This window comes from Phalacrocorax carbo, chromosome 12 (genome assembly GCF_963921805.1).
Source record: "Phalacrocorax carbo chromosome 12, bPhaCar2.1, whole genome shotgun sequence".
Taxonomy (NCBI): domain Eukaryota; kingdom Metazoa; phylum Chordata; class Aves; order Suliformes; family Phalacrocoracidae; genus Phalacrocorax; species Phalacrocorax carbo.
Genome location: NC_087524.1, coordinates 19,217,868 through 19,232,998, shown reverse-complemented (window position 1 = coordinate 19,232,998; position 15,131 = coordinate 19,217,868).

Sequence of the window (15,131 nt, the reverse complement as noted above, 5' to 3'; positions counted from 1 at the left end):
ACACTGGCAAGAAGTAATTTTTTTCTTCTTTCCTAACCAAAATAAAGAAAATCTAGTACAACACCGACCAGAGGGGTGATGAGCCTGGATGAGGCAGACTGGGCTGGCCGGACTCAAGGCATTGGAGTGTTCATTCATTTATTTTAACTTTGAATGTGGATGGGACATTTTGGTTTGCAAATCTAGTTTCTTTATGTGAGATTAAGTGAGATGCTGCTCAGATATGGCATTTTCCCCTTATGCTCTCAAGTCCTTCACAAAGACTTCAATATAAGCATTGTCCCTCAGTTATATGAGCAAGTGTCCCTCAGTTCATCAAGCACAGAGATATATTACCCATGCCACTGCCACCATTATGATGGATTGCACGAGAAAAGCATAAAATAAGATTTTGACAGCAAGGGAGACAATGAGATGAAAAAGAAAGTCTGATTTTCTCCAGAACATACAGATTATTTTCTAAGTCTTAAATTGTGGCTGCTTCTGGGAAATGCAAATCAGATCACACAAAGGAAGAAATACGTTAGATGCATAGCCAGACAAGTTTGGTTACTGCTGAACCGAGTCCATCGGCTGAGCACCAGTGCCACTTGTACAGATGCCTTGCTCCCTAAATGCTGTGTTCCTCCCCCCCTTTCCAGGTACACCTCCAGTTAGAGGTGGGGGGCTGTAACTCAGCGCTTGGGGCTGCTGTCATTTGCACCCATAGCACCTTCAAAGTCATCACAGTACAGCTCTTTGATTATGGACATTGTGGTAGTTTTCTTCATTCTTTTATCAGTAACACTGAGATAAATCAGAAGCAATTTCCACTGAGTTGTGGGGTAAAGAGGCTGCTCCAGATGTGCGACTGGAGAGCTGGATATGTCCAACGACGCTAAGTGAATCTCAGCAGGGACACGTCCCTGCATACCCTTAGTGTTCAATGGGAGAAATTAAAGATCTGGCAATTGTTTCTTATAGTCAGCCAAGCTGAAAGTCTGATATATGCTCAACATGGACCTATTTTATATGATGATGATGATGATGATTATTATTAAAGTATCCAGCTTGCTGAGCATGGATGCATAAATTTGTAATGGTATTGTGTACATATGGAATGATATTCAACAATTCCCTAAAAAAAGGTTGTTCTGAAACACCATCCTTTAGAGGATATACTTGTACCTTTTACCTTTCATTCATTCCTATCCAAGGTGATTAGATACGCAAGGATGCATATATATACTGGTATGTATGAAGCAGTAGAGAGGATTCCAGAATAAGCCAGAAATAGCCATCTCCTGTCAGTTGGATGTGGGTTACATGCTGTTTGCAAAGCTAGCCCGTGACCGACACAGTCGATCACACCTGACCTTCACGGTCAGTCCTGGCCATGACACGGCTGCGGGCAGACTCCCACCACAATACGTGCAACACTAATGGGCTCCAGGAGAGTTTTGAGATGAGCTTTATACTGAAAATCCCTCTAAATGCCAAAATCTGCTGAGATCATGCTTAATTCTGTACGTCGGCTACCTCTTAAGGAGAAATTAAATAAGGTTTTTATTTTGGTAAGTATGAACTTGCTAGGAATCTAACGAAATGAAAGCCTGTTTTATTTCCAAAACATTTACTTCAGTGGACAAAGTGTTGCCACTGACAACTGAATTTCAGCGACTACAGGAACTCCTTTTCGCCCCGCGAATGCAGGCGCAGGTAAGGGCACTGCTGTGCGCTCCTGCAGGCGCAGTGTGCAACCAGAAATACGGCTGCAAATGTCTGTCCCCGGGGACTGCGCACTTCCCTGTGTGCTAGTGCTTCACCATGAATATTTCAGCAATTCAGGCAAATCTTGGCTTACCTTCGGCATGGCGAAGAAGCAGCGCAAAGTACTGCCAAGTGCAGCTGTGCGGGCTGAACAGCGTACACATGAGTTTGTGGGCTGTAGTGAGGGATGGAAGAAGACTTTCTGTTCCTCCAGATAGGGATACGGTAAAGCCTTCCCCTAGGCTGTACAGAAGGGAACATCTCTGAGCCCTGCTGGGACCACACATGGTCACAGGTCACCATCTCAGCAAAGTGGATAACTTGCTGCTTTGAGGAGCACATTATGAGGGACATTAAGGGCTAAAGCTTCTGAGCACTGAACAGACTGAAGCCCTTCAAGGCTCCTAAGAACTAATGATGAAGCTGCAGTTCTAAAATTATAAAAGCTTAATTTTCCACTAGCGATACTGTGCAAGAGCAGGGAAACCCACACTGTATGCTCTATTTCTGCTTGAACCTTGCCATTCTGCCTTATAGCAATGACTTCTCCAGAAAGCCTGTTGCTCTAAATGTGACAGTGTTGGCACTGCTCCTTTGGGCTGGTGTTTGTAAAGTACTGATGATAGCCTATTTTACATTTTTGGTACCCTTTACTATCTGTCCGAAGGACTTTGTGGCAGAGACTCCCAGACAGTAGAGAGTAGGCAATAGCTCTGGGTACATAGTGCCAGATTTTAGAAAGCCCAGCCTTCTTTAGACCCTTAATGGTAGAAACATGCATTTGCAAAGATGCTTTTGAATTTCTTGCCCAGGTTTTTATGTGAGTAAACATGATACAGGTTAGATACAAGCAGGTGCACTCTGACCTGGACGAGTCAATAGCAATATACTCACCTACTTTTATGAGGTCAGTCTGTGCAGGATCATTTTTAGTAGGAAGATTATATAGGCTATGGCCTTGTTCTGTAACTTGGCAAATTGGAAATGCTTTCAGTTTTAGTAAAAATCCTTGATGTCTATACCACGAGGGGAAAAGGAAGTCACAGCCTCGCTCACATTTTGGTGAAAAGCTCATATCTTGCATTGCCAAGTGACATATTTCCTATCCTATCCTTTCGGATTCATGGTTTTGGAATCCTTTTAGGGTGCTGGCGGGTGTGATGATATAGGTTGAGCTCATTTCCTACATGTCCCCAGAATAAATGTCCAAGAAAACAGAATTTAATAGATCAAGGAAAGATTAATGTACCAGTAAATGGGCAGAGGCAGAAGACTGTCTTAGCAAGCTTCTGTTCTCTAATCTTGACTCTCTCATCAATACTTTTCAATCTACCGTGCTGAGAGGGATATCACTTTTAATGCCCTGAGGTCACTGAAACCACATATCAAATCTGTAATCCCTGAGCTGGCAGCACTGCAAATGATTTCTCTATTGGCCTTTATAACTGTAATTGCCACTGAACAGAATCTTTATATTTTTCTCACTCTAAATTATGTGACTGATGACACGGACGGTCTCTGTACAAAGATGAAATGGATCGTTTCTGATGGTGTGAAGCTGATGAACAGTGCTATCTGTTGGCTTTTATGTCTTTCAAAAACAATTTCTTGCCAGATTGTCTTCTGAGATTGTATAATCTTCTCCTTTGTAGTTGAAGTAACATTGACATTGTAGCATAAACCTTAATTTCCAAGGTGTTGTAACCCGTAGCCATGTAACATAAAAAAACCCCCAAAAACCAAACCCTTTCCATCTTCTTGTAGTAACAGAACAGAAAAGATTGCAATGCTGAACAGTTGTGCAGGTTTGTAAAACTACTGATTCACGGAGTATACATGGTTTAGGGTATAATTAACAAGATACTGAGTTTTTTATTAATTTAGGTTCTCAGTTCACACATGCTCTGGCTTAATCCTGGCTTCTGTAGAACTGTGATGTCTAACAGCTGCTCATTCCTTTCAGGTCATGAAGCCTCAGAGGGGACAAGCAGGCACATCCCATCACCCAACAGCCATCAGAAAGGGCTCAGGAGTCACCCCTATGTGAGCAAGGGCCTTCCAGGCTGGTGTGGCACTCTGAGGTGATGTGACTGGGGAGGAATATGAGCATCCAGGGACTGTTCTCTGCCTGCTGTGGGGCTAGTCTGACTTTCCTGGCCCAGTATTGTATGCTTTGTTAGATGTATTCTGCAAGAGTTACTGTGTGAATCACTGTTTTATCTGCTATTGCTAGAATTGCAGTTATGCAGCCGTAGGGCTTTAAGCTGGAGGTGGGAATCAGAGTATTTAGCAACTCAGCTCAAGACCAGTGCATGTTTTTTGAAAGTCTCCTTCCTTGTTGGGTGTATTACCTGTTCTTCTCCATCTGTGCACCCTCCCGTAAGGAGCAGGAGTTCCTCCATCATTTTGTAACTCTCCATCTTGCTGCAATGCTGGCAGGACCGTCAATGCATCACCTGAGAAATGGGTCTGTTGTAAATGTAAATGTAAATACCCAGCAAAGGGATTTTTCCCCTATTGACTGTGTATTTCGGCTTGGCAGCTCTACACTGCACTCCCATGCTGCTGGTGTCATGAGTACAGCCACCTTTTAGCTGCTGGTAGCTGAGGAACAGAAATGCCCATTTTAATCACAAGTGAGTGGGGAATTACTTTTCCTGGGTGCACTTTGCAGTGCTGAGCTCAGCAGCAGCAGTAGAGTTTCCTTCATGGGTAAAAAATGCCAACCTTTGAACTGTTTGGCAGGTGGCAGAACTTTAATGTTATTGAAAGACTTTTTTTTCCTTTCAGCATTGTTTACAACTCTTTCCCAAATACATATGAAAGCAAGGGACTGGATTCTCAACTGGCTGAGCTGTCACAGTTGACTCAATAAAGATATGTTGATTTACAGCAGCTGAGAATCTGTTTTTATACAAAATTTATTAAAAACATAAAAGCAAACAAAATTGCTGAGTCTGATCCTACTAATCCTTAATTGTTTCAGTGAACCAAGACAGTGTTTTTTTGCCAATAGCTTTATGTTGTCTCCCCTGTCTAAGATGTGTTGCACAATTTTGGGAACAACTCTGCCTTTAAATTATCTGTCACCGAGGACCAGTCTATTGTATCCCCTGGTAATTAGAACAAGCCTAATTAATACATTTCCTATGAGACAACACTCCAAAATGTTTTAGAGAAAAATGTGATTTGGGGTGGAAAGCACATCTTTTTCCAAAGGAGACAGTCACCAGTACAGAGCATCACTGAGCTACCAGAAAATATAGTTGCTTTCAGAGCAAATACTATATGCCATAAAGCCATGGGGAAACACTCAGCTATGTTATAAATGTGTCCGTGGATGAACTTGGAGAACTTATCCAGAACCCTCCTAACTTAAGGAGAAAAGCCGTTTCAGGGAAATTTTGCATGTTGAACTTGTGGAAATTACGCGAGGAAGTATTAATTCCTGGAAAAATGTTCAAAGCAGCTGATAGGTGAGAAAGGAAAACAGCGTATGGGAACGAAGTAACTCCATGAATTTAAACATATGACAGGAACAGAGGTAGCTCCACAGTCAGCAGCACATCTGACAGAGCAACCAGCCAGGAAGCCAGATGCTGTGGCAATAGAAAATATCTTCCACCACTTGGCATTTGACTCCTATAATTGCCAAGGACAATGGAAAAAATTCGCATGTGGGAAGTAGCACTGCAGGATCCAGAAGGCAATTGCACATGAAGAGAGTTGGGCTTAAAAAACAGGCACGACCACTCTTTTTTAGAAAGGAGCGTGCCAAAGGAAAAAGGCAGAGGAGCTTTTGTGCAGGGGAAATGACATTCAAATGTTTGTTCATGTAATTCCTAGGCAGGGTGATGTGTCTGGGTGCTTCAGTAGCAGCCCCAGTGCAAGGTTTGACACACACAGTGTGCAGTGATGTATAACAAGGTGCCATGACCGGTGGTCACCCAGGAGGCAAGAGAGGGGGAACAAAGACCAGCTGAAGGCAATTGTTGTTTTTTTTTTCGAGGAACGAAAACACAGCATTTCCTAGAAGAGTCCCACTTTTCTGTTCTGTGCCCTTGCAGACACCCAGGGCTTGCTTTTGCAGGGGGAGGCTGGGGATATCAGACAGGAAAGCTCTGCCGATAAAAGCTCAGCAGAGTTTAAACAGCAAATTGGGCTACGCCTGTGTAAACTAACTCTTTTTCTTAATCTGCAGAGAGATTCACATGTGTACTCTAGCTGCCATGAGAAGGTCAAGCATGAGTCCCTTGTTTTCTGAGATAAGAGTATAGTTAGCTCTTTTAAAAAAGTATATATTCCCAAAGAAAGGGTGGTCTGAGGTTTGGAAGAGTCTATTTTCTGAAGATGCAGGAAAGCTTTTTTTATGCACTCACATGTTCTTCTGTCTGCTTGCATATTTTAAATAAAAGAGCAATCCAACCCAAAACTTTAATGGCTTTTCCTGTGCAAAAGGAAAACTCATTTGAACTTGTGCTTCTCAAAAGCGAAAGATGGAGATTTGCAGTGATTCTGATACTTCTGTGGGTAAAAGCCTGGGAGGCTCCCAGTGCACAGCTGAGCCCAGTGGGGGGGACAATCTGTGTCTGTCTGGCAGCAGCACCTGAGCTCTGTGTGCGGATGGAACCCTACGGGCAGTGACCATGAGGAACATCATTCAGAGAGCCAGGTCCAGGAGAAGGACCGAGAGACGACTCATCTGAAAAAAATCCTGCTAGCTCATTGTGTCTGAATTTAAAGACTTCCCCAGTGAAATCATAGCTTTGCAGTAGGATAGGCACTCCCGTGATTCAGTGGAGGATTTTGCTGTCATAAATTGTAAAACCTTAGCACTGTTCTCATTGTTTTTATAATCACAATTGGGTCACACATCTTTTAATTGCTAGCTTGCATTAATGCAAAAATGGCTAAATCTGTTCTTTCAGTCCCTAAAGGGAAAAAAAGCCTGGCAAGGAGACTTTATACTGGCAAGTGCCCCATTCCTACCGGGAAAACTGTAGTAGGACAATATGTGCAAAGCACCTGCCGTGGCCTGGGATTGAATCCAGCGTGGATTGCCTACTGCCTCCAGCTTTGCGACACACCAGCACCATAGGGCTGGCTATCTAAATACTACAAAAAGATCACACGCTTCTTACCCATGAACAAATACAAACCAAAGGCAGAAAAAGGAAGATGTGTCCAATGTAATCAAACAGCCTATGAATCTTCCCAGCCTGGGGCCTCGTCCCTTGATGACTTTCAGCCAGGTTTTGGTGATCAAAGCATGCTGGGGTTTTTTTTTGTGGCTAGAAGAGAGATGGATCCTTGGAGTTTCTACCTCCAGTTGGAGAGGGAGAAGGAAGATGGGAACCACTGGGATGGGAAATGCTCTGGGATCACGGGGATCCTCTGAGCCCAGGGAAAGTTGATTCATTGATGGGGATCCTGGGTTTATTCAGCTGTAAAACTTGACAGCATTTGCTGTAGGTAGGAAAAAGGAAGAAATTAGTGAGACGGTTCTCTTATTGATATAATTTTTCCACAGTTGATCTATGTCCACAAAAATAAGCGGAAACCATCTGGGGATGTAAATTGGAGATGTTTGCCGTCTTGTTTGCACTGGATATTTCCTGCCTTTTGCTGTGCTTTCCCACCCTGAAAGACTGTTTTTGGCACAGGCAAACTAAAACATGTACTAAAAAATTAGCATTAGGTACATGGCCCTTTAATGTCCCTCCTTTTTTTTTTTGTCCCTGTATAAGGGGATCAGTATAAATGCATTTAGGAAAATACCATTCTCTCTCATTCATTCTATGAAATATTTACCTGGATTAACAGAGTTGCTGCTAGAAAGGAAACTTGTATTCTGTGCTTCTCACTGGGTCCTGATGTCAGTCCCTGCAATCCCATTGAAACCATTAACCAGTAAGCCTTGCGACCTTTCATGGTGGTTTCCAGCACAGTGCTTTCATTAGCTGCACTAATCAATATTTCACCTAATTTAGTATTGGGTTGGTGCTGGAAAGGCAGGCTCCCACGAGGAGCGCTGAGGCAGTCAGCAGCTCTACAAGCCTGGGGCTCCTTCCTGGGTCTCTGCCTGGGAGGTGCCTGTGGCCTGGAGCAGCTCACAGGCTCCGGACCTCAGCTCATCTGCTCTGCAATTCCCTGCCAGAAAGAGAGCTACAAAGGTGATGTCAAGCAAGAAGAGCAGCAGTAGCAACACATCTCTGTAGCGTTTCTCTCCCACCTTCTAGCGGTAAATATATATTAATCTGAGATTCAAAACATTGATGATTTTGCACGAAGTTTCCTTTTTCCTAAGAATAACGTAGTGTTCTGTAAATTGCTAGTCATTGGAGACTTTTATGATCATTTCAAAGTACTTAAGCCTGCACTACTTGACACAGATATCTTCCTTGTGACTAAACTAGTGTCAAGACAAGCTGAAAGACTTATACAGTGCAATGAAACCTCAAAATTTACAGTGACAGGCCCATTAAGAATTCGTTTCGCTCCTCACAATTTCAAACATGCAGCAGCTTGACATATGTGTAGCCTGTTTTCCAAGCAGGTCTTCAAAGGAGGGAAAGATGACCTCTGTAAATGTCAATGCAAATAGGACATGCGTTTCCACTGATGCCCTCCTGGAAACCCATTAGTCCAGCAGCAGCAAGATGCCTGGTGTAAGTAAGTAGCTTGCTTGCTGGGTGTAGAAGGGCATGAAGCTGGATCTAAAGGGCCAGGAGGACCCCAGGTTTGTCACCAGATCCTTTCCGATGTGGAATCACAGCAGGAGAACTGCAGGGGCCTGGAGGAGAGAAGGAGAAGGTGGTTGTGTCATCGGTAGAGTTACACACAGATCTACTCAGCCGGAGGCTGGAAATAAACAACTAATGCCTCTAGAAGGAAGAGTATAAAAGACAAACTGGAGCTGAATAACAGGGCAGGTGGACATGAAGATTAAGTTCACCAGCAGCCTGACAAATGTCACCAATGTGTTCCTGTGCAGCTGCTTCCTTGCTCGCACGCGAGCTGGCGCCCCCGGGACACGGGAGCAATGATCCAGCTGCAAACTCCGACTGGGTTTGCATTTCCTTTTTTTATAACAGACTGAAAAGCACAGACCGTTTCTGCTCCCTAATGCAGTACCTGTCAATGGCTTCACTTGGTATATCAAGGAAGAAAAATGGTGTTTGTAGTCCCTCAGGACAGAAAAGTGAGGGTTTAAATCATGTTGCTTCTTTTAACTCCTCTGATTTCTCCAGCGTGGATGAAAGAAAACAAACATCATATATTAATAAAATAAAGATTTCAAATTGTGCTTGCACTCCATGTGCTCCTGAAATTGTGTGACACTTTTCTCCTGACCACCAGTGTCCCGATGCTTCCAGAACAGCCGTAGCCTGTACAGACCGTGTGGGAATTATTCCGACACGAGTAGTCTCACTGAAACATCCTTCTTATTAGGATGCCTGGAAGCATGTTAATAGCAGATAGGACCACCTGTGTTGTACAAATATGTACCGCAACAGTTAGCTATTTGCAAACAAGCATTAAAATTTCTTCACCAAAAGGGTTATCAAGCATGCTCCAGGCTGCCCCGGGAAGTGGTGGAGTCTGTCCCTGGAGGTATTTAAAAGATGTGTAGATGTGGTGCTTAGGGACGTGGTGTAGTGGTGGACTTGACAGTGCTGGGTTTACAGTTGGACTCGATGACCTAAAGGACTTTTCCAACCTGAATTGTTCTATGATTCTATGACAACACCTAGTGCTTGGAAATGTTAACCTGCGCTGGGAATTGGACAATCTCTGGAGACATGAAAAAACTAGACTTTTGAAGCACGTCTCTTAGCAATTCAAAGGTATGCCAAAACGACGGCGGGCAGAAGCTTGTCTCAGAAAGCATAAGGTGCTGCTGAGAAGGAAAAGCGTGAAAGGAGAAAGGACGGAGAGGATAAAGGCTTGTTGCAAGGGAAAGGTGAGGTTTGCTAAGGAATGCAATAGCTGCTGCACGTGAGCTGTCTCATTTGTTCCCTGGTTTGTGCTACTGCGTGAGGGCTGTGAGAAACCAGCCGCAGGTCACACCAGGATGTCCTCCGCTTAGCCCTGGGGCTGCCTATGTGCCACTGCAAATACATCAGACCTGATACAATATATTTGCTCTGTTTCTCATACAAGAAGAAAACCTTTAAGTTCATGATGATGAGATCCTGGTAACAATGAATGCGTGCAATATGTAATGAGTTCATGCTTTTAGGACTACTTTTAAGATTTATGGAGGGTACTGAATTCATTTCATCACTACAAAGATTACATTAATGTGGTTTTCTACTACATTTAGCTCAGAAGCTGCGGTCGTGACTGATCAAGTATGCAGACTGTTAACCAGGAAAGATGTTGTAAGAAAACACAGACATCCAGAAAACATTTTTGCATTGAAAGGGGCACAGCACTTTGTTAGGTATCAGAGGAATCAGTAATTTTACAGAAACATCATTGCCCTTTGAGATGAATTTGGAAACCCTCATAAAAAGGAAAAGAAGAGGAAATAAAAGAAGGAAAAAGCCACGCACGCCCCTGTGCTGTGCAGGAAGCACATCTTCTGTGCTTGTAAATGGCCTCAGATAAATCACCTGCATTTACTGCACAGACTCTGGCCAGCTGTGGAAGGGACATAAATAAGTTGTTCTCCACCAGCGTCCTTCGGAACAAATTAGTCATTTCCACTTGAAAGAACAAGATCAAAACAGGAAAACAAATGAAAATGAAGTTGTGGGGCCAGAGCCGGTTGCCTGTGGGACTGTGTGGTCTCTTCTGAGCCATGCCCACCTCCTACAACTCAATGAGGTGGATGGGACAGCCCTCCTGGTGTCCCCGTTACATCCCAGTGCTGCCTGCAAGGAGCTCCTTCACGCTGCCAAACCTCCTCAGGTCCTGCAGGACAGATGGGCAGAAACAGCTTTTTCTGACTGAGGTTCCCTCTATGCATGCTAACCTACATATTGGAGCATACAACTGAGAAGGAGCTGTGGATGAAAGGACTTGTGTGGCTAACTAACCCATGGGCACGCGACTCCCCACACAACTCAAAACCTCAATTGCTACTGAATTGTCCTCAGCTCGTCATGGTGCTGAGCTCCTCCAAAGTAAGGAAAATTGGTGGTTCATCGCTGCATAGTTCTCTGTCTTCCGTCGTCACCAGCTGGAAAGAAATTGTTCTGACAACCTTGGAATATCTCCATGCTCCTGAATATCTATTTGCTAAAGTGAAAGAAACATAATATTTTATTCTTGGGATAGTGCTCTTGACCTCAGAGCCTGGCCATTGTAAAAAGAACTTGGAATTTATGAGAAAAGGCAAAAACCAGTATGTGTCACTGATGGCAATGGGAACTTCTCATGCTAAACTTTAGGTGTGGAAGACTACTAACAGACTAGTGTTTAATACATAGAAACACAGCCCCACACTACTGAATTTGAAGCTGGGGACAGCGTAAAAATACATGATCCTCCATCAAGCTTGAAAATCTTTTCCCCATCTACTTGTTTTTAACATGTTTACCATAAACCAGCTGGCAAAGTCTTCTGCTCCAATTTCAGGGCAGATAGGGCAGGTAGGTTTGGGGCAAGATGGAGATAAAAACACTGGTTGTCAAATATATAAATCAAGCAGCCTGCACTATCAGATGGCTGGCAACACGTGGAAGGAGTGGTCAGCCCCAAGCACAGTGGCCAGAGGATGACCTTGAAAACTGAGCAGAGTTTCAGTTTTTGGCTCATTCATGCAAGCTTTCCCTGTTGGCAGGGTTGTCCAATAAAAATACAGTATGGTCACAAAAGAAAGCATAGTGGATTTTGCCATTTGATTTACAAGTGATTTGGTTGGCTTCAAAAGAATCAGTGAAAGTGATTAGAAGAAAAATAGCATTTTGAATCCAGGAGCATGTATCTGGCTTTCCAGGGTGATGGTGGAATAGAGACTATCATGACTATCTGCAAAGAAACCCTGGAACTAGGCTTAGTGCTACAGGTCACAAAGTAGGACTAATTAGAAGCAGAGTCATTGCAGATTTTTGATATATGCTCGCACAAATGATAGTGACTGCTTTGTCTTTGATTTTGATTCCAGGCATGTTTGGAGGAGCTTTCACATTGTGTTTGACAGAGGTCATGAGCTGTAACCTAAACTGAACCATAAAACATAACCAAACCACAGAATCACATATGCCCTTGTCAGATTATTTCCTCTTTACGAAGATGTTCTGCAAAATCAAGGAAAAGCCTTAGTTCTGTAAGAGGTGTTTTTCTCTGGAAATATTCCTTCCCTGGAGACATTCACCCCCCGCCTGGACGCGGCCCTGTGCCCCCTGCTCTGGCTGTGCCTGCTCAAGCAGGGGGTGGGACGGGGTGATCTCCAGGGGTCCCTTCCAGCCCCTACCACTCTGGGATTCTGTGATTCTGTTTTTTTAGCAAAAGCAGGAGGTACAATAGTGACAAACACCAAACATTTCTGTTGCTAATGTCTGTGAAAGTAATACAGTTTCGTAAATGGCTCATGGAGAATGTTGTTGGTCCAGGGGCTTTATACAGATACTGGAGTGGAAACCATTGCAGAAAGATCTTACTAATAATTTTGGGTTTAGGAAGCAAATAACGTAGCAATTAGAGAATCTAATTAATGAGGATCTTTACATAATTAAATTAATGTCCTGATTGTAGTAAAATGTCACATTAACATTTCATTGACATTCATGTTTACTAATAAAACAAGTGTTAACCAGTGATGCATTGCATTTTCAGGATACTTTTAGAAAAAAGTAGTACGCTGCGTAGGAGTTTGCTTTTTCATCGTCACCTACCGCTCTCCCTGGGTAGGGCACATGATTACACATTTGAATACCCACATCCTTTACTGAGAGTAATTTTGATTTGATCTTTGACATTAGACAAGTCATTAAGCACTCTGTGTACCGCCGAGCTGTTCCAGCATATTACAATACCCAGCTCTCTCTCGTGCAGCAGTGCAATTTTTATATAGTCTTTTAGAAGTAGTCAGAGAAAAGGATAGTATATGGTTTATTAGAGCTGTATTTTGTTGCTGTAAAGTTACTTAAATGCCCTCTTACCTCTTTGGGTTTTTTTTTATATCAGGAATTTCACTGGTGATGAGGGTGGAGGAGAAATATTTTCACCATCTCAGTAATTCCTGTGTAGCATGCTCCTATTGTACGGTGAGATTAAACCCGACAGTGAAAGAAAACTAAACAAGCCTTTATAAATCCACCTGAAGGGAGCAGGAAAAAGACTCTGAAGTTACAGTAAATGTAACCCCTGCTTTAAAATTCATACATTTCATCACTGGGATCTTTCAGAATTAGATCCAACACCTGGAACAATTACAACAGGCTTTGAAGAAAAAGCCATTGGGTTTTTCAGAGCCAATATGACACATCTTTATCACACAACCCTGCCTCTGCACCCATTTTTCTCTGTACAAATCGAATGTTATTGATTTGGAAACTGATGTTTTCCCTGCACTCCTATTTCAACATTCAGATAAGTAACAGGGATGCTTGTACGCAGATCTGCCAGCCTATCTTCTTCCTGGGACAGAAAAGTTTAACAACATCTTTCTCGTCTAATCCTATCGCACAATGTGTGCTAAATATGAGGTCCCAGCTATAGCGCCAGAGGCTAAAGGTCCAGCTGCATCTCTCTGGCCACCCTCCTGATAACAGGGAGAAAGGCAGGACATCGTGCAAAGAGTCTCACAGAGTCAAAACCTGATTTCAGTTTCATAGGAAAAAGGTCCCAATTCTAAATGTCCATGATAGGCCTATGCTTAATCCAGGAACCCGGCCTTGGATTTAACATGGGACTTGTTTTATGCTGAATCAAATCTACTATCAATTTTATTTATTTATTTTCTTAATATCCAGCTTCTGTATCACAGCTTTGAGGAACAGACACCTGAGTCCTTTAAAAAGGAAACCAATTTATTATATTGATTTGAATGGACAGAGTGACAATTTTTAAGGTCACCTGCTAGGCCAGGAACAGGGTTTTGGGGAGGCTTAGCTCTCCTGTGCTTGGGGCTCATGTGTATGCAGACATTGGGCCACAGTGGTGGCCACACAGATGGCATGCTTTCCAAATCTGATGTGCAAAGCGCGTGACAAATGTAGAAACTTTAATTTTCCTGGGTTTTTTTCTTCTACTTTGGGCTACACTTAAAAGAAATTCTCATTAAGACTAGTAAAAGTCACTCATCTAGTTAAAACCATTCCCTTCTTCTTTCAGTGCTTACGCATCCCTCGAGAAAAATAATATCTAAACTGGCCTGTGATTTTATTGCTGGGCCTATGCAAAAAAGATCAGTTCTGAGTAACATAGTAATTGCTAACTGGAGGCTAAAAATGCTGATAGAAATAAAATCTGTAAAGGAGTTACCCTTTAGCTTAATTCAGGAACTTTATTAAACTGAATTTAGCAGAAACCTTACAGACCATGGATAACACACTTCAATGGAACTCCCACAAGCCTCTGCACTTCTGTGACAAAAATTTGGTGGTCACGTTGCTCTGGGCTAGTTGGGGACATGCATTAGGGTAACATTACTGTTAATAAGCAATGGACTTAGGGAAGATGGAGGGGGACTGATTCTGCCCACCTCTGCCCAGTGCTGTAGTGTTGCCTGATGCGCATTTCCCAGTGTCTTCTCCATGTTACATCTTTCGTGATATCTTTTCCATCGCTTCTCTTAAGAAACCACTAGGAAAGACCCAAAGCACTCACTGTCAGGAAATGCCCCTTGGTATTCAGCCTTATATTTCTCTCTGAGATCTCATCGCATTATTTTTATTTATAACCTCTTGAAACACTTCGAATAATTCTTTGCCATCCTTTCTATTTTCCAACATAGGCAGACAGATATTCACATTCCTCTCAGCATTCACCTGGCCAGGCTATGCAGGAGTTTCCTTTAAACTACCTTCAAAAGCCTCTGTCTCTGCAAGCCCCATCTCCTTTGGTCTTTAGCAGGGTTTCAGGGGAGGAGGGAAGTCTGGGGGAGAAGCTGTGCGGTAAAAAGAGAGTACAGACAGCATATCTATTTGGGGAAAGGGCGAGAAGCAGAGGAAGGCAACCAGCAAGAACTAGTCCGTGCTATTTTTCTAATAAAAGTTTCTGGTGTCGGAAAGGGCTTGGTGCTGTAATGCTCTTGTGACACCCTAGCACGGGCAGAACAGTTGCTGCAGGAGCCTCATGGCCTCAGCTTTTACTTGCTGGTGCTAGTATTTTTTGACCCCTGCTAAGCCACAGTGTCTGCACCCAATTCCCAGCACGTACTTTATCTAGTATGAGATGACATTTCCTTACTGGCAGCTGGTTTTATCTGC